The sequence below is a fragment of the Colobus angolensis genome, unplaced genomic scaffold (genome assembly GCF_000951035.1).
Source record: "Colobus angolensis palliatus isolate OR3802 unplaced genomic scaffold, Cang.pa_1.0 Scaffold40, whole genome shotgun sequence".
NCBI lineage: Eukaryota > Metazoa > Chordata > Mammalia > Primates > Cercopithecidae > Colobus > Colobus angolensis.
Genome location: NW_012117377.1, coordinates 1,344,093 through 1,363,813, shown reverse-complemented (window position 1 = coordinate 1,363,813; position 19,721 = coordinate 1,344,093). Strand labels below are relative to the sequence as shown.

The 19,721-nt window shown below is 38.6% G+C and overlaps 1 protein-coding gene across 1 annotated transcript in view; it reads right to left on the bottom strand.

Moving 5' to 3' along the window:
* Positions 1-19,721, bottom strand: part of CHRM3 (cholinergic receptor, muscarinic 3) — a 528,952-nt gene that overhangs the window by 353,322 nt on the left and 155,909 nt on the right. The window contains exon 3 of the transcript XR_001003275.1: positions 6,292-6,400. The gene's annotated coding sequence lies outside the window, so the exon portion shown is untranslated. The remainder of the gene's footprint in view (positions 1-6,291; positions 6,401-19,721) is intronic.

Sequence of the window (19,721 nt, the reverse complement as noted above, 5' to 3'; positions counted from 1 at the left end):
ATATATCATATATTAAATACATATATAGAAAGAAATAGCCATTTTCATTCAACAGTAATTATTATTGCGGTATTGCCAGTTACTTGAGCATATCAAAGCTTTAATAATGTGATAATACCTACATTATTCTATTATATTTCTAGTTACACAAGTGGATGAATACTCTTGATATGGTATACATGGTTCATTCAAACATTACCCCTTTTGGCTGGATGCATGTTAATCTACAATAGCTTATGTGCTGACAACTGGAGTAACCTATCACCTATTTTCTTCTCTTAAAAATTATCTTTATTAGCTCAGTGCTTTACAGTTACCTATCTACAGCCATCTGTGAAATCCGAGTGGCTTGACATAATTTGTGCTACTCTATCTCATTAGCTCGTGTTGACTTCACTGTATATGATTGGTCTACAGCAAGCAACAAAGGTGGGCATCATGTGTTAAAACACTGTTTTAGCGGACTTAATGATCTTTCATGTTAAAATTGTATGATAGAATTTCAGTTAAAATCGTACAATTCAAGAAGAAACGTTTAAATTAAACAATTTTAAGTCCTTCTCTGAGTGATGTATAGCTACTCATTTATTGACAGAGGACTTTTTTTGGTTCAGTTATTTTTCACTCTATTTTTAAACAAATAGCTTAAATCTACAAGAATAACAACACAGGTCACATGCAGTGGCTCACACCTGTAATCCCAGCACTTTGAGAGGCCGAGGCCGGTGGATTACCCGAGGTCGGGAGTTCGAGACCAGCCTGACCAACATGGAGAAACCCCATCTCTACTAAAAATACAAAATTAGCCAGGCATGGTGGTGCACGGCTATAATCCCAGCTACTCAGGAGGCTGAGGCAGGAGAATCGCTTGAACCTGGGAAACGGAGGTTGCAGTGAGCCAAGATCACACCATTGCACTCCAGCCTGGGCAATAAGAGCAAAACTGAAACTTCCTCTCAAAAAAAAAAAAGAATGATAACACATATACATTTTCCACCTTCCCCATATGATTAATGGTCAGGGACTGCCTTGGACATATGAGTTATATATATAAATTATATAGCATGTATGTGCTTTATATTTATGTAAATATGCTTTAATATGTATAATTTAAAAACAGTGACGTATTCAAGTCTGGAGTGTTGAACAAAAGCAATCAAAAGAAATATGACAGTTACTATAATAAAAGAAAATCTTAAGAACTATTTTAAAAATATTTTTCTCACTAACTCATATCAGGGCAGTCACTCCACCTTCAGTTAACATGAGGTCAGAAAATTTCTCATCATTGTTGAAATGCTGCTCTAAAAATCAAATTTTCCAGCCCACCCAGGGACACAATCAATCAATCAATCAATCAATAAAGCTTAATGATAAATTAAGAAGGTAGGTAGTAGAGTCAGATATACATTTTCAAAATTCCTAGTATCTTTTGATAAAAATATTTACAATGATGTAAACATCATGGTAAGATAAAATTTGCCACTTTTCATTTTTTTCTGGTCATACTTTTTACAGATTTATATTAATAACAATTTTAAGATAACATCCATGTTGAAAGACATTTCATGGAAATGTTTGTAACATGCCAAATGCAATCATTTCTTGTGCAATCTAAGGACAAAATGTATCATTAACCATTTGAATCATTAATTTTATCAGTAACTATTGGTTGAGTTCTGGACCCAGGAAAAACAAGAATGAACAAGACAGGAACTGCCCTCAACAAGCTAACACGATAATGAGATAGTTGTTATATCAACAAATCATTGCAAAACAAGCGAGCGTGATTTATAATATAGGCATGCACACAGTACAGAAAAGCAGAAAAAGAAACAGTGAATTTTAAGGGGAAGATCAAGGAAGTTTTCACAGATGACAATGCCTGTAAACTGAGTTTGAACGGAAGAACATGAGTTTGATTAATGGACCGTACATCTAAGCACAGGGAGGCTCATGGGATCATGGCATGCAGGTAAGGCTTGGTGCTACTAGGTGGGGCTTGGTCAGCAAGGAAGCAGAGGACATTGATAGTCAACACATCCGAGAGAATCACTAAACCTCTCTGGGAAATTCACAGCTCATTGATTCCACTTCCAGTCACCATTGAGCAGGCTCTCTTCTTAAAGGACTCACCTTCTGCTTGGACCACAATACAGCCTGCTGGAATACACCTCTGTTCCTAGGCTTATACTCTTCCCTTTACCATGATTAGGCCATGCATAAAGTTAGGGGCTATTCTCAGAATTCCACTGTAGTAAAGATTTCATCTATTTCGTATCTCCAAATTACATTAGACTTCAGGTCTGAACATCCCATGTCTGCTCCATAGTCTGCATTTAAGTAGTATCAGATAGATACTGGATTCTTTTTTTTTTTGAGGTGGAGTCTCTCTCTGTTGCCTAGGCTGGAGTGCAGTGGTGCTATCTCAACTCGCTGCAACCTCCATCCCCTAGGCTCCAGCGATTCTCATGCCTCAGCCTCCCAGGCAGCTGGAATTACAGGTGTGTGCCACCACACCTGGTTAATTTTTCTTTTTTTTTTGTATTTTTAGTAGAGATGGGTTTTCACCATGTTGGCCAGGCAGGTCTCAAACTTCTGACCTCAAGCAATCTGCCCATCTCGGCCTCCCAAAGCGCTGGGATTACAGGTGACTGCACCCAACCAGAAGAAGACTTCTAAAGACATACATAATTTAATTTGTGATGTTAAGGTAAATATCACAAATATATATAATGACCACAAAACCACGAAGATAAGTAGAAATCCACGAACATCTGTCTGTTCAGTAGGTGATATGGTTTGACTGTGTCCCCACCCAAATCTCACCTTGAATTCCCACATGTTGTGTGAGGGGCCTGTTGGGAAGTAACTGAATCATTGGGGCAGGTCCTTCCCATGCTGTTCTCATGGTAGCGAATAAGTCTCAAGAGATCTAATGGATCTATAAGGGGGAGTTCCCCTGCACAAGCTCTCTCTGTGCCTGCTGCCATCCATGTAAGATGTGACTTGCTCCTCTTTGCTTTCCACCATGATTGCGAGGCCTCCCCAGCCACATAGAACTGTAAGTTCATTAAACCTCTTTATTTTGCAAATTGCCTAGTCTCAGGTATGTCTTTATCATCAGCAAATGGACTAACAGAAAATGGACTAATAACACAGCAGTGCCAGCATTCCAACTGCATAACCTTGCTTTTTTCATTTTATTACATTCTAAATCCTAATATGAGACTTCTTAATGTGCATGTTGGCCACACTGAAGGGCTAGAAGTATGGCATGCTTCAGGCCCTGGGAGAGCAGGCCAGCATCACATCAGCGCCATGAGCATCTCTCACCCAGGCCCTCATGGAGGGACAGCAACACAGCAACCAGGCCTGTACCCATGTCCATAGTATGTAGGTTCTTACCAAGAAATGCACCCCCAAAGCCTTTATGCCCCAAAGCTTCCTCCATAACCACTACTGTCCTCATCAGAGGAAAACTCTATAAAGGCTGAAGAAGTTACTGCAAAAATAAATACGAAGAAGAATAAATGGGTGTGTGCAAAGCAATCACAGATAACATTTTAATCTGAATTATAAGCAAGTCTAGTAAGTCAGATGAGATTTACATGTGAAAGATTTTCTGGATACAGAGATGGACAGAGTTGGACAAACTAAACGCTGTCATTGTTTTAGATGGTTTATAAGGAGGACGTCAGGGAACAAGACTTGGCTTTCTGGTCTGAGTGATACACGTCAGCCCAGCAACTGGCTCAACTAGAGAGATGGACACAAAACACGGGCTCATGCTCTTGACTCTAAATATTGCCTCAAGTTATCAGTACTTTCCACCTTGGGAACAAACTATGACTCATTTGGAAAATGTCACCCACTAAAACCACTGAATTTTGTCCAATGTAAGCTCAAAGGACAATATCTTAAGTTGATTCATAATAAAAACAAGTGTACGTCTGATATAGAACTCATGATTATGAAAGTGAAAGTTCAAGCCCTTACTCCCCATCACTTTGTGAAACATTTTCTACATTTATACCTCCTTTCTTTTTTGCCCTCTTTCTCTCCTGCAAAAAAAAAGTCATTTTAAACATGGTGACAGTCCAAAATTCAAAGTAAATTGAACATTCATTTGATGTTCCTTGATCGGCCTAATAAAGCCATTTTTTTTTTGTCATTTCAGTATTCCATATTCAAGCTATGTTTGCATTTTGTTGTTTGATTTAAATATTTGTTAATCTTTTTGGAAATTCTGAATCTAACAAAATAAATCCTATAATTGAGCACATTTACAAAAGTCCTTTAAATATAACACACGGCAAGAACATTTTCAAATTCAGAAGTTCTCTGGTTTACATTATTTTAAAATCATACTATATAATGATTTGTGATGATATCTTTACAATGCCCGACAAAGGTGACAGCTACCATTCCTTGTGTGGATGCTGTGTTAAGCCATCTGAACAAAGGCAGTATGGAGTGTATCATAATCATTACCATTTTATTTCTCAGAAATTGAGGCTTTTGAAAACTTCACAATTAATAAATGACTTTGGACCCATGGCTTTCTGATTCTAAAATCTGTGCTCATCAGGATAATCCCACACTCCCCAGGGAACTGACTGATAACTTAGTAAGTCTCACACTGCTCCCAAACACTTGCCCATATTAACTCATGTAATCCATACAACAAGCCTATGCAATAAGATAGATCTCTTTTTATTAGTCTCAGTTTACAAATGTGCAAACTAAAGCACAGAGAAATTAAATGACTTGTCCAACTTTGCAAAGCTACAAAATGGTGGAACTGGGTTGCAACCTCAGGCAGTCTGACTACAGATCCTGCATACTTCAGCACTACGCTACAATATTAGCTAGTGAATATGTCACCGGTTAAGATTTTTGTTTCATTTAGATGCAAAAATTTTATTCATGTAACAGACCACTGCCCGTCTAGTGAAAATCATATCTAATTTCAGGAATTAGAATTTGCAAACCAGTTTCATTGCATAAGCCTGGTTATATAACTTGTTTAAATTTAGTGGAAAAGTCTTTCTCAATATTACTGAATATATTTGTTAAGATTACATTTTCAGTTGTTCATTTTAAACAGGCTAGCTGTATTCTCCTAGCTAAAGAGAATGGTCACAGAAGATGTTAGAAAGATTTCAGTTAATAAATGTTTTAAATATAATATTTAAATAATATTTACAATCTCGCCAAATTCCTACATTGTTTATCTTGAAACTAAAGTACATAAAAGAAATATCTAATATATCTTTCTCCTTCCTGTGTAAAGACCGAATAGATAAAATCTAATAAAAGTAAATACGCTGGAGGGAAGCAGCAGCAGAAATTCCTGATGGTTGGTGGGGATTGCTGTGTGCATGGGTGTGTGAGAAACATGTTTCCTCATATATCATTTAAACATAATTTTCTCAAATATACAAAATGAATTTGGGTCATAAATTAAAATTAATTAGGATTTTATCATTTATCTCTTAGGTAAGTAACATATAAAATAGTAGACTGCATTAATTAATTTGAAGAGACAATTACGGTCACAATTTTTTCCAGCCCCCTACTTGTGATGTTAGTTGACCACAGATAACACCATTTATTTTTACAGAGTTTGAGCGTTAGCTAATAATTTCACATCCATTACCTCTTTTGACCTTCAAAGGAAATCTTATGAAGTAGGTAAAGCAGAAGCGATTCCTATCATTTTTCAAATGAAACCGAGGCCTAGAGATTAGGGGACTAGTATGAGGAGAAATGTTGGAGATGAAATAAAATTAACATCTTCTGACTGAGTTTAACTTTCTTTCCATAACACCATAAATATCATACACCAACTGTTAGTACGGTGCATCTGTAAGTGGAAGCACATCAAATACCCTGTATAATAAAATTAAACTGTTTCAAAGTATAAACTAGGTAAAAAGTTTAAGCTTACATTGGCACCAGATCTATATGATATTAACCAGAAGATACTGAAACTGTCCAGTGACGTTTTTTAATTCAATTAAGAAAGAAGGAAGATTCTATACTTCTAAATTCTGCCTATACAGGTATACATAATTATCATATTTGTATACTTACACCTAATCGATACAGCTCAGCATGCTCCTTCATTTTGCAATTGGTTGATACAGAAATAGACTAGATCTAGCCGTATTTCATACCAGCAACACAAATACATGTGTTTTGCACATTTTTCATTCTAAAAATAGGTACTCTGTTGAAAATCTCAACATATAACTGTGTACATGATATTAGTTTAAAAATACCTACTAGTGAAGAGACTTGGTGTTGCACATCATGATGGGGATGGATACAGTTCATTCAATCCACAGTCCACTGAGTGACTCACAACCAAAATATGTGCCATTACTGTTCATATCTAAACAGACACAAAAAGATGACAAAATCAGTCAATAAGTATGATCTCATATGGTTTGCATAAGATTATCTTTCTAATCTGTAGTATAATAATAATAATAATAAAAATAAAAAGATGTTTGATAAGCAACCCAACAGAAAGACCTTAACCTACATACCTCTGCTGTTGTTGTTTTTAGTTCATTCGCTTTAAGAATACCAATGGTTTTTGGTTACACAGGTGAATTGCACAGTGGTGAAGTCTAGGATTTTAGTGCATCCATCACCTAAGCAGTGTACATTGTATCCAATAGGTAGTTTTTATCCCTCACCCTCCTCCCACCCTCTGAATCTCTAATGTCCATGATTATCACTCGGATGCCTTTGTATACCCATAGCCTGGCTCCTACTTATAAGTGAGAACAGGTAATACCTCCGTTTTGTACACAGTGTGAAGTATAGCCATGCGAACATACCACACAGTCAGTAAATATGTCTGATTCAGAAGTAAATTTACTAGTAACTCAATGTAACATTTCTAGAAAGCCATATGCTTATCAATAAGAAAACCAAACTTATCCCGTGATGTGGATTTTTTAAGGCCTATGTGTTGAGCATTACCCTATGCATGCATATGAACTTCCATTTAGACTTCACCACAAATCTGCAATGTAGTCGTCTCGCTTTACAGATTTAAAGACTCAGGAGAGTAGGGCAACTGGCCCAGGACTCTGCCCTCCATAGAACATGCTGCTTTACCATATCACGTCGACCATGCAGAACAGCCCTTCTTTCAATGATTGGTTGTGCTCTACATGTCCTACAATGTGACCAACAGATATTGAGTTGATATATAAAGACACATCTCACTAGTTCTCTGTCTCCCATGTAGTTCTCTAAAATGCAAGCATAGTATTCTACTCATCTTTGTATGTCAAGATAGATATAAAGTGAGATCTCACTTGGAAATATAGTGCCTGGCACATACAAATATGTGCTGAGTAAATGAATGAATGAACAGCAACAACAAAAGTAGGCATTGGCATCTATTTTCTGCCTTAATTCACACTTTTGTTTTGTCAATCCTTTAATTTACTTGCCAAAGTTATCTTTCTGTTTGCAATACAATCTCAAGAAGAAAAAGAATAATCTGAAATATCATTTGAATGAAGTTCAAATATATTCATTCCAAAAATCACACACTAGTTAGCAGTTAGTTTAATTTAACTCATTTAGAGATCGAATTCTATTTCTCAAAAATAGAAAAAGGTTAAATAATAAAGATATTTTCCAGAAAGAAAAAAATCCATGTTTTACCTGTAGATTAGGCATCGGCTTCCTAATGGGACTTACACCTACACACCTTCCTCGATCACAGGGGGAAGGACAGCATGAATATAGGAGAAAACTGAAGTCAAAGTCTACAGGCAGAAACTGCATGATTACTAGGAGCTAGGAAAAGCGGCTCTGGATTGGAGATGCTACAGAAAAACAGCCAGCTTGGAGGCTCTAGTGGTCAGATCGCAATTTACTCTGCAGAAAAAGCAGCACCACAGCAATCTCCCCAGAGCAAGAGTGGGCAAACTCCAACCCTGCTGCCAGTTTTTGTGTAGCCTGTGAGCTAAGAATGGTTTTGACATTTTTAAATGTTTGGAACAAACTAAAAGAATTGTGCGAATTATTTGAAATTCAAATATCAGAGTCTATAAATAAAGTTTTATTGGAACACAGCCACAGCCATTCATTTACATATTGTCTCTGGCTGCTTTCACGTTACCATGGCAGAGTTGAGTAGTTGTAACAGAAACAGTATGACCCACAAAGCCTAAAATATATACTATCTGACCCCTTATAAAAATCGGTTGCTGGGCCGGGCGCGGTAGCTCACGCCTGTAATCCCAGCACTTTGGGAGGCCGAGGCGGGCGGATCACGAGGTCAGGAGATGGAGACCATCCTGGCTAACACGGTGAAACCCCGTCTCTACCAAAAATACAAAAAAATGAGCCGGGCGAGGTGGCGGCGCCTGTAGTCCCAGCTACTCGGGAGGCTGAGGCAGGAGAATGGCGTGAACCTGGGAGGCGGAGCTTGCAGTGAGCCGAGATTGCACCGCTGCACTCCAGCCTGGGCGACCGAGCAAGACTCTGTCTCAAAAAAAAAAAAAAAAAAAAAGAAAGAAAGAAAGAAAGAAAAAATCGGTTGCTGATTTCTGGTCTAGAGAATTGCTCATGCTTGATTTGGAGGAGATTATATGACAGGAAGAGGGGTGCTTTAGGGCAGATTGGAAGCAGACGCTGCGAACCCCTGGCCCTACAGAAGATCATGAGCCTCAGGGGCAATGAAGTAACCGCCTTGAGTAGGGCAGGGTATTTCTTTGGGGACAGCAGGATTTTCCCTGTAGGAAGCACGAGAAATGAGGTCAGACTCAGCCACACTTCATGTCAGGCGCACAGGCTGGGGCAATGAGGATGGATGGAGAAAGCTGGCCACCGAGATAGTGTCATTCTGCAACGTGCCAGAATGGCATTCTCTTCAAGGAAATCTCCAGGGCTCTGACTCCCTCCCTAAAGGTGCCAATCTTCAGAATGACAGATAACTGAGACAACCAGTCTTCTTGCTGAAGGCCTAAGAAAGGTCATGATAACAGCAAACAGAAGAACTCTAAAAAAGTTAAAAGATCCTCCATTCGCCCCCATTTAAGGGCAAAGAGTGGACCACAGCAAAGATGCATAAATGGTAAAAATGTAAAATGAAGAAAGCATGAAGGTTATAGAGAAGAATCTGCTACATACATAATAGTTCCATGGAGAGGTGGCATTTACTTTTGAAAAACATCAAAGAAAGGTAAAATACATTTGTAGAACGTCTGTTTTTGAGACAACAGAGAACAAAATCCCAAAGATTTATCTTCCAGCAGAGAAGTTAATTAAACCCAAATAAATGAGAAGATCCCTAAGTGGTTTCCCCATCACATCTTAGAGATGGGTTTTGAGCTGGAAGACTTGGCTCTAAACACCAATTCTGATATATTCTTGCTACAGGACCTTGGACAGCCAGCCTCATATTCAAAGTCTCACTGGCACCACCTCTAAAATACAGTTGTTCTGAGAGTTGTAAGACAAAATATGCACAAGATGTCTAGAATACTGCCTGTCTCATGGGAGGTACGTGAGATTTCCTAACTGCCTAACTTACTTTCTCTCCCTCCTCTTCTAATACTAATCTCCAACCAAAATTATTACAGCTATAGGAAGTGGTTGCCAGATACTCAGTTGTCTCCTATGCTCCATACTTGACTTTGCTCCTTCTGTTTTCTGTGAGTAGACAACATCTTCTTTTTTTTTTTTTTTTTTTTTTGAGACGGAGTCTGCTCTGTCACCCACGCTGGAGTGCAGTGGCCGTATCTCAGCTCACTGCAAGCTCCGCCTCCCGGGTTTACGCCATTCTCCTGCCTCAGCCTCCCGAGTAACAGGCGCCCGCCACCTGGCCTGGCTAGTTTTTTGTATTTTTTAATAGAGATGGGGTTTCACCGTGTTAGCCAGGATGGTCTCGATCTCCTGACCTCATGATCCGCCCGTCTCGGCCTCCCAAAGTGCTGGGATTACAGGCTTGAGCCACCGCGCCCGGCCTGACAACATCTTCTTATTTGGGGTGCCTTTCTATTTATCTGGTAAACTGCTACTCATTTGAAAAAATAATAATTCAAAAGCTAATTCTTACCAACCCCCAGTCCCTCAGGCACAAATATACTGCCATGACATTTTGTACATAATGTATATAATAATATTATATTGTGTTATTATCTGTTTGTATATCTGTCTTTCCCAGGAGGTTATATCTTGGTCATTCTGTCTGATATAGCATAATATCAAGATGATTAATTATAATCTCCGGGGGAAGACAGACATAGTTTTTTTAAAAATGCTCACACATACATACTTCTGCCTATCTACCAGACTTCTCTGCCTATCTACTGCCTATACTGCACAAGGGTCTTCTGATTCCTGTTGAATAGAGGAATTTCCTTCACAGCAGTTACAATCTGGGGTATTGCAGTGATTTCCAGGTGTGCAACACGTTCTAATATTCGTTAAGAGAAAGAAGTGAAGAATGAACAAGTAAAGAAAGAATGACAGAAAGGCAGCCTCGGTGAGGATTTGGTATATAAAAAATTGGCTTGGCATGGTGGCTCGTGCCTATAATCCCAACACTTCAGGAGGCCAAGGCAGGCAGATTGCTTGCGTCCAGGAGTTCAAGACCACCCTGGGCAACATGGTGAAACCCCGTCTCTACAAAAAAATACAAAAATTAACCTGGCGCGGTGGCGCACACCTGTAGTCCCAGCTACTTGAGAGGCTGAGATGGAAGGATCACCTGAGCCTGGGAGGTGGAGGTTGCAGTGAGAGGTAATCATACCACTGCACTCCAGCCTGGGTGACAAGAGTGAGACCCTGTCTAGAAAAAAAATAAAAATAAAAATAAAAAATGAACATAGCATATTGCAGGTGGCATTGACAATTTCGTTGTCCTGGAGATCCATCTGGAAATACACATAAAATGAAATAAATCTCATTTTATGGATGTAAGTCAACTTTAGGCAGCTCCCAGGAACAATATTCCCTCATTTCTTGAACACCTACTACATGTGAGGCTCAGTGGGAGGTACAACCTCTACGTCAGCTACTATTTACATGTGTTCACAAGAAGATATTGAAGATGAAGAAAAAACTAGGGAATTTTTTTTTTCTTGACTAAAGTCACACAGATATTAGTACAGTAAGTCCCCACGTAACATTGTTGATAGGTTCTTGCTCACCTTAGTACCTGGAGAGAACCCACACAGACATGGGGGGTTTGTGCAAACTCCACACAGAAATTGGCCCCAACTAACATTTTTTTTCCACCAATATTATAATTATAAGAAAATAAAGTTGAATAAAACAAAGTTATTCAAGGACTTGTTATATACCGAGTTCTAAAATCTATGCATTTCCACATGACAAATCAAGATTCTTTGTTACTTTGATAAATGATGCTTTTAACATAGTATTTATTGTGTGAACAGTTAATGAATGGCAGCTGTTGTTACTACTGTTATTAACACCGTAACACAATAACAGGGGAACAGTTTAACATTATGGAATGTTAAACCGCTAAACTTATATAATACTTTATTATCATAAGAAATATGGAAGTTATACTGATATAAGGAAATGTATGCAAAATGCAGAATATAAAATGGCACGTATTAGTTAATTAAAATTACAGACAATATTGTGTATAGCAAATTATAAAAATTAGAAGTTAGTATGCTGAAAATAATGAGACTGTGTGTTTGTAGGTAACTTATTTGAAGCTCCCCAGTTTCTTTGAGAGCACGAAAATTTCCTTGAATTCAAATTTATGTTAAAACAAACATAATGTGTAATTTCTAAAAGTGGTGTTACTATCCCAGACCTTCTCCACATTTGAAATCTCATTTCTTCTGGTGTGAGATAGTAAATTACTGTTGTTTTAGTAAGAGCTGTTTGTTTGTCTATTTATTTTACTATTGGGAATAGAAACACTTAGAGGCAGATTTTTTAAAAGAATTACTGAAGTGAAGTTTTCCTTGAAATGGAGTCCTTTAAACCACTTACTTCACTTAAAATAGACATAGTTTACCTTAACGTTTCCCGATTAGCATAAGCAATCTACATATTATGATGCCGACTTCTGTAGTAAGGGCTAAATTACGTTAACATTTTGTTAAGATAAAGTAGTCAGCATGTGCTGAAAATAAATTTATTTCTTATACAGTCATGCCTCACTTAACAATGAAGACGCATCCTGAGAAATGCATCATTAGGTGACTTCTTCGTCATGTAAACATCATAGAGCGTACTCACACAAACCAAGATGGTATAACCTGGTGCACACATAGGCTCTATCATACTCCCTATTGCTTCGAAGGCTATCTGTACAGCATGCCACTGCACTGAACACAATAGGAAATACCTGTGTATGTAAACATTAAAATGTAGAAAAGGTAGAGTAAAAATATGGTATTAGGCCAGTGCGGTGGCTCCCAACTGTAATCCCAGCACTTTGGGAGGCTGAGGCAGGTGGATTGCTTGAGTCCAGGAATTTAAGACCAGCTTGGGCAACATAGCAAAACCCTATCTCTACTAAAAAAAAAATGCCAAAATTAGCCGGACATGGTCCCACTTAATCAGGGGCTGAGGTAAGAGGATCACCTAAGCCTTGGGAGGTTGAGGCTTCAGTGAGCCAACATGGCCCCTGCACTCCAGCCTGGACAACAGAGTGAGACCCTGTCTAAAAACAAACAAACAAACAAACAAACAGAAAAACAGTATTATAATCTTATAGGACTACTCTTGTATAAGTGGTCCATCATTGACCAAAACATCATTATGCAGTGCATGACTTTACAGAAATATGAGAAAGACAGAGAGATTTTAGCAGAACCGTAATAGCAATAGTGACAAAAGTAATTGCTGCAAAAGGGTAAGAATATTTGATAAGAGTGACGGCTGAGACTCAAAATCGTCTTTGTGCTCTGAGAGCTGTGGAAGGCTAACCCCACTGGGGAACATCCAGCTCAGAGCTCATCTGGGCCTCAGACTTTCATCTGAAGGGAGTTCTAACCAGTGTCACTAACTGCTGAAGCAACTGACATTCTCTTATTCTCACTGAATTATAAGAGAACAAAGGCCAAAAAAATTGAAAGAATTCTGTATAATCAAAGCATCTTTTAACAAAGAAGGTACAGAAAAATGACCTTGAACCTGATCATCAGGGAATCTGAAGCAGCTTCTTGGGCATGAGTGGGTGGCTTTTCTTCCCCACAGCAGTTATGTCCAGAGTTTTACATCTGACAGAGCCATGTCTTAAGCACACCAAGGGTTGGGTGGACCTGGGGCAAATGGTGATATTCTGGATAAAAATGCACATTGTAGCTCGGTTTTCTTTAATTGAAAGGGTTATATGAAGAGTCTTTTTTCTCCCTTTGTTAAGATCCTAAAGTTATTTTTCATTATAAATAACTATTTTAGGGTCCTTATTTGATAGCCACAGTGGTAAGGAAGGAACTAATAAATCAAAGGGAAAGATAGACTTGATGAAAAAAGGCTCAGGCATAACAAAAGTAGGAGGTGGATTCCTAAGCTTGTTTCAAATTGCTACTGGGTAGGTTTATATATGTGTTTACATTTGTAATGAGGCAACTGTCATTTTGTGTTTACATTTATTGGCTATTAAACTTTAAAAACCAGTTGTACTGAAAATTAACTCCTATATTTATTCCATATAGGCCATGCTGATGTTCCAACGACTTTTTAAATGAAGTTTATGTAAGGACAGCTGAATTAACTAGACAAAAATCAGTAGATTTTAAAAATATATAGTTTACAAAATAGAGACAGCAGCTTCAAAACCTATTTAAATTAAGTCTAGCTCCAACATTATCTAATCGGGTTGAAACAGCCCTTTGACGGCAGGGGATAGAGTCCTCTCATGAATCAGAGTTGTCACAACAGCGAAGACGTGGTCAAGCTGTTTGATAGAGGGGTGAGGTGGAGTTTAGCTAATGCAGAGAGGAGGTCAAAAGTTAGGGCAAAGGGCCAGCAGAGAGAAACTGAAAAGCAGTTTCCATTGGCATCTTCCTGAGGGAAAAAGAAAGGAAAGGAAAATAATAAATTTCAGAGAGACTCTCGTCACACTTTGTAATTGCATGGAAGATGAGAACTATGTAAATTAAAGGAAGTGATACTTGGCAAACCTTCCTGAAAGGCTAAGCTACAATCTCATTATTTTAGCCATTACATGCTCTTGCATTTCTCTTTCTTCTTTTCCTTTCTTCTGCTACTTCCCCTCTTCCTTTCCTTCTTCTTTTTTTCTCTTCTGCCCTTTCAACCTTTTCAGCTGGAGCAATATCATAATCAACACCGTTCATGTGTCTACCCACATGTCAAGCACTTATGACTGATTTACATGCATATTTTCTTTTACATTCTTCCAGCACTGTTAATAGTATCCATATTTCATAGACGTTAAGGCTCATATAGACTGAATATCAAAGCCAAATTAGCCAGTGAGTGGGAAAAGATGGAAATCAAATCTTAATCTGATTCTTTAATTAATAAAAGAATGATTTTCAGGAGTGAAACTGTAAATTGCAGAACTCAGTGTAACCACAGGCCCTTTGCACATAAGAAATTAGGATCAGGATGGACGAACTTTGGGAATGGAGTTAAGTGGCCATATGAACAAAATTCTGTATTGGAGAGCTATTCGACTAAATATTTTTAAAATAAAAGCAATCAAGTAAGTATTTAGGGAACAAATGGAATTCAATTCTGAACCTTACTGGTAGAAGGGGGTCTTCATTAGTGACTGATACAGAGTTTGGAGGTCCCTTCCAAATTTCATGTTAAGATGTAATCCCCAGCATTGCAGGTGGGGCCTGGCAGGAGGGGTTTGGGTCATGGGGGCAGGTCCCTCATGGCTTGGTGGGGTCCTCGATAGTAATCTGGCTGTTTAAAGTATGTGGCACCTCCCTTTGATCCCACCATGTAAAGTGCCTGCTCCTGCTTAGCCTTTTACCATGAGAAAAATCTCCCTGAGGCTTCCCCAGAAGTCAAGCAGATGCCAGTGCTATGCTTCCTGTACAGCCTGCAGAACCGGGAGCCAATTAAACCTCTTTTCTTAATAAATTACCCAGTCTCAGGTATTTCTTTATAGCAATGCAAGAACAGCCTAACACAGGATGATGTACCATTTAAGTCACATGTAAAAAGAGAAAGAACAATTGACACTAGTCCAGGAGACATCTAGACTGGAGGAGCAGTTAAAAGGGTAGATTTTTTTTAAGAAACTGCAAAGAGGTTGGCAATCAGTCTAAGAATACCTCAGGCATTTAAAATATGCTGAAGACCCAAAGATAGAGCCCAAAAAAGTGACACTTAACAGTCAACTCTGAAGCCAAAGAAAGAAAAGAAAAAGAAATTTAATTATCATTTTAAAACTTAATAGAATCCATTCTGGAATGTGAAGCTTTCTATCAGAATACATCAACAGTTGCAAAATATGCATTTAGATTGAAATGAAAATGGTTCCCTTACAACCTCTTCTAAGCCATCCACTAGGATGTCAAGTACTCAAAGAGCCAGTGCATAACTGATTCTAAACTCTGAAAAGACCTTGGTTTTCCTGGAAATACAGTAAGAAGGTAGGCAGCCAAAAGTACATAAAAAACATTACAACCAGGGTTTCCTTGTTTTACATTTACCAGCCCGGGTACTTAGATGGCTACCTTCACTAGTCTTTGGATATTTTCCTAGTTTTGTATTAAAGGGAAATGATTTGTGACTCAGAAATCACATAATTACCTCGAGTGGATAATGGTTTACTAATACCTTGGATATGCACGTGTCTGTATCTATGGTATGTTTTGGAATTACAATATTTACACATTTTAAAAATTGTCCTTAGTCTTTGGAATTGACAACACTTCCTTTAATATCAAGACAGAGTTAAAGATAACTGCAGTAAGCAATCAAGGATGACTACAATTATGTTCTCATCTCCATAGAGATTGTTTGCAACAGGAGGAGGATGACTGTAGCCAGGAGAATACTTGTAACCATGTCCTCCAGCTAGGATTTCTAAGTAAATTATAGAATGGAGGATCTTCAAGTCACATGCTCCTCAAGACACTGTCCATTTGGGGAACTGAAAAACCAAAGCCGAGGTTAGAATTGAAGGTAATCAATCAAACCTAAGCAAACCTGACACCGTGAAGATAAGCCACATAAATTCAACGTTGTCACTGCTTCTTTGACTCTGAATTCAGATGGAATTTGGGGCAACATATTTAAGATGCCTCCCTAGACTAGGAGCTAGCAATACAATGATGGGGCCTAAATAGTACCCTTTCACACCCTCAGCTAGCTTGCAGTTAAAAAGACATGCACATTGTTCATCTAATTATGCTTATGATATCTAACCTGCCTCAGCCTCATTAGCCATTCCAGGCCAGGCTGCCTTCAAGGTATGGTGCAGGATCAAACTGCAACAACCTGTACCCAATAGCCCAGGTCAATGGTCTCTTTAGCGGCCCTTGTCTTTGCTCCGGACTAACCTGTGGCGGTGCCCATTAACAGCCACTGATCTCCGTGATGTTATCTCCTCGATCCTAGGAAACAAGTTTCAGAAGTTTCAAGAGCAGCTTCAGGCCAGAAATGTGCAAAAAGAGATCCCCAAACAGAAACAAATGCAGGGGTAAGGGAAAAACAAAATCTTCCCCATGGAATACATTTCTTAGGCCTAACCAAAACTCAAGAGCAACACAGAAGCCCGAATAATTTACTAACAAGAGTGTGAGAGTATTTTCATAGGACAAAATCCACACTCAGTGTGGGTCTGGGGTGCTAAAAACACAGGGCCCAAAGGAACAAAGGGAAATAGGAAGGACTGAAAATATACTAGATAGGAAATAAAGACATCTTAAGTAAGACTTGGTGATTGGGGCTCCACTCAAAATTCTAGCTAAACTTGGCAATATGGCAGGGATATAATGAATTCTTCCTTTGGAGAGAGAAGACAACATACACGGAGAGGCTTTTGCTCTAGGTATGAGATATACATAATACCAATATTATCCTTTTATTAGAGGACTTCTCCATGTGAGTTTAAGTTCGTAGTATGTGGATTCTGGGCCAGTGTGGGACACTGGCATTGGTTGATTGGTACCCTGGTGAATCCCCAAGTTTTTCTTTGCTCATTCCCCTTCCTTCAGCAAATACTGTGTGCTGAATTAATTCCACTTCTGAGGTTCTGATCAAAGTACACTTATTTGGTGCAAGAAAGCTGTAGGAGCAGCCCAAGCTGCAAATACTAATAGATCCATCTAAAATGTAAGCTGCCTGAGGGCAGGGACTCTTTCTCACTACTCTATGTCCAGCACCTAGCACCACGCCTGGCATGTAGTAGACTATTTTTGAATGGATTAGCAGTCTTATAAAAAATACGGCATCTTCAAAATAAGACTTTGCTGAAGCTTAGCACCTACCAGCAGTGGTACCGAACCTCTCATTTAATGATAACCTTACGAAAACCAAAGTTAAATCATTATTTTTATAATTTACGACTATTTCGTGACGGTCTTATGTGAACTAGGTAAAATACTAAATGTTCCATGTATAAACCTTATCATTTAATCTTCATAATAACCTTGAAAATGTATACTAGCTTCATTTTACAGATAAGGAAATTGATGATACAAACTGAGGCTGGATTTGGCCTAATTTCCATCACTTTGCACCATACAACAACTTGTCTTTATTTGTTTTCCATTTCAGAGAATCCCTTTAAAATCAGAAGTAATTTTCAGATTTAATAATTTTTGAAACCAGAAATAAAGTAAATGTCTGGAAGTAAGATGTGGCTAACTTTGGCATCGGTAGTTATATGACATTAACTTAACCAGCGACCCATATCCCAGTCCATCAAATGGAATTAGCACCACTAGCTCAGCAAATTAAATAAAGGTAATATTCTGTGAATATGCTTTGAAAATTCAATATGCATATGTGCAAATCAGTATGCACGTTCTCCTAAAATTTTCTTTTTTGAGACAGAGTCTCGCTCTGTCACCCAGGCTGAAGTACAGTGGCGCGATCTCACTGCAACTTCTGCCTCCCGGGTTCAAGCAGTTCTTGTGCCTGTTTCCCAAGTAGCTGGGATTAGAGGCACCTGCCACCATGCCTGGCTAATTTTTGTGTTTTTAGTAGAGATGGTGTTTTAACATGTTGGCCGGGCTCGTCTCAAACTCCTGACCTCAAGCGATCTGCCGGCCTTGGCCTCCCAGAGTGCTGGGATTATAGGCATGAGCCACTACATCCAGCCCTAAAATGAGCATCTTCATTTCAACACTTATGGTGAGGAAAAGAAGCAGAGACCTCCCCATAACTAGCAAGAGCTGCTAAGTCAGCCTCAGAATCAACGGGATGGGAGAGATGTGGTAGGGTTTGGCTGTGTACCCACCAAAATCTCATCTTGAATTGTAGCTCCCATAATCCCTACGTGTCATGGGAAGGACACAGTAGGAGGTAATGAATCATGGGGGCGGTTACTCTCATGCTTTTCTTGTGACAGTCAGTGAGTTCTTACAAGATCTGATGGTTTATAAGGGGCTTTCTTTTTTTTTTTTTTTGAGACAGAGTTTGACTCTTGTTGCCCAGGCTGGAGTGCAGTTGTGCAGTCTCGGGTCACTGAAGCCTCCACCTCCTGGGTTCAAGCAATTCTCCTGCTTCAGCCTCCTGAGTAGGTGGGATTACAGACACTTGCCACCACACCCAGGTAATTTTTTTTTTTCTTTTTTTGTATTTTTAGCAGAGATGGGATTTCAATCTCCACGCTGGTCTCGAACTCCTGACCTTAGATGATCCACCCATCTCAGCCTCCCAAAGCGCTCGGATAATAGGTGTGAGCCACTGCACCCAGTCTATAAGGGGGCTTTCCCCACTTTGTTCCACATTTCTCCTTCCTGCTGCCCTGTGAAGAAGATGCCTTTCTTCCCCTTCACCTTCCACCATGACTGTAAGTTTCCTGAGGCCTTCCCAGCCATGTGGAACTGTGAGTCAATTAAACGTCTTTTCTTTATAAATTATCCAGTCTCGGGTATTTCTTCATAGCAGTGTAAGGATGGACTAACACAAGGTGGCAGCCAGGTTAGCTTCATTGCTAGCATAGTGTTTTACAATCATGGAAAGTTTAGCTTAGTAATGGGGGCCCTGTTCTGCATTTTAAAAAAATCATATCCACATGCAAATTTATGAAAAGAAGGGACAGAATGTTTTTCTGTTCTGAAAAAAAGAAGAAAACTTGAGGTTATTTGACCTTTTCTCATCTAAAGGGAAGTGAAAGTGCTTCAAAATATATTATTTCCAAAAGAGCAATATAGAGAATTAAAGGATGCTTCAAAATTATTTAATTTAAGGTTTTCATTATGGGGTCATTTTGCAAAAAAATAGAAAAAAACTTTTTATTGCAACTAATGAATTAGTGAAAAGCACTTAAAGACATAAATAATATTTTAGCTGAATCTGCTTTAATCTTTGGTGTTCTCATTTCCTTAGAGGTGATTATGTATAGATTTATAGAAGAGATTGTATTAAACTTCACCAGAGGGTCTTTTTCTTAATCATCTATTTTTTCAATATTCTTAATTACTTTCATACTTAATCTTCTAGCTTTCATGACATTTTTCTATTTTTCAGGATCTTAATGTTAAACTTTATCAAGTAGAGTGGAACTCCTACATACCCTTTTTTTTTTTTTTTTT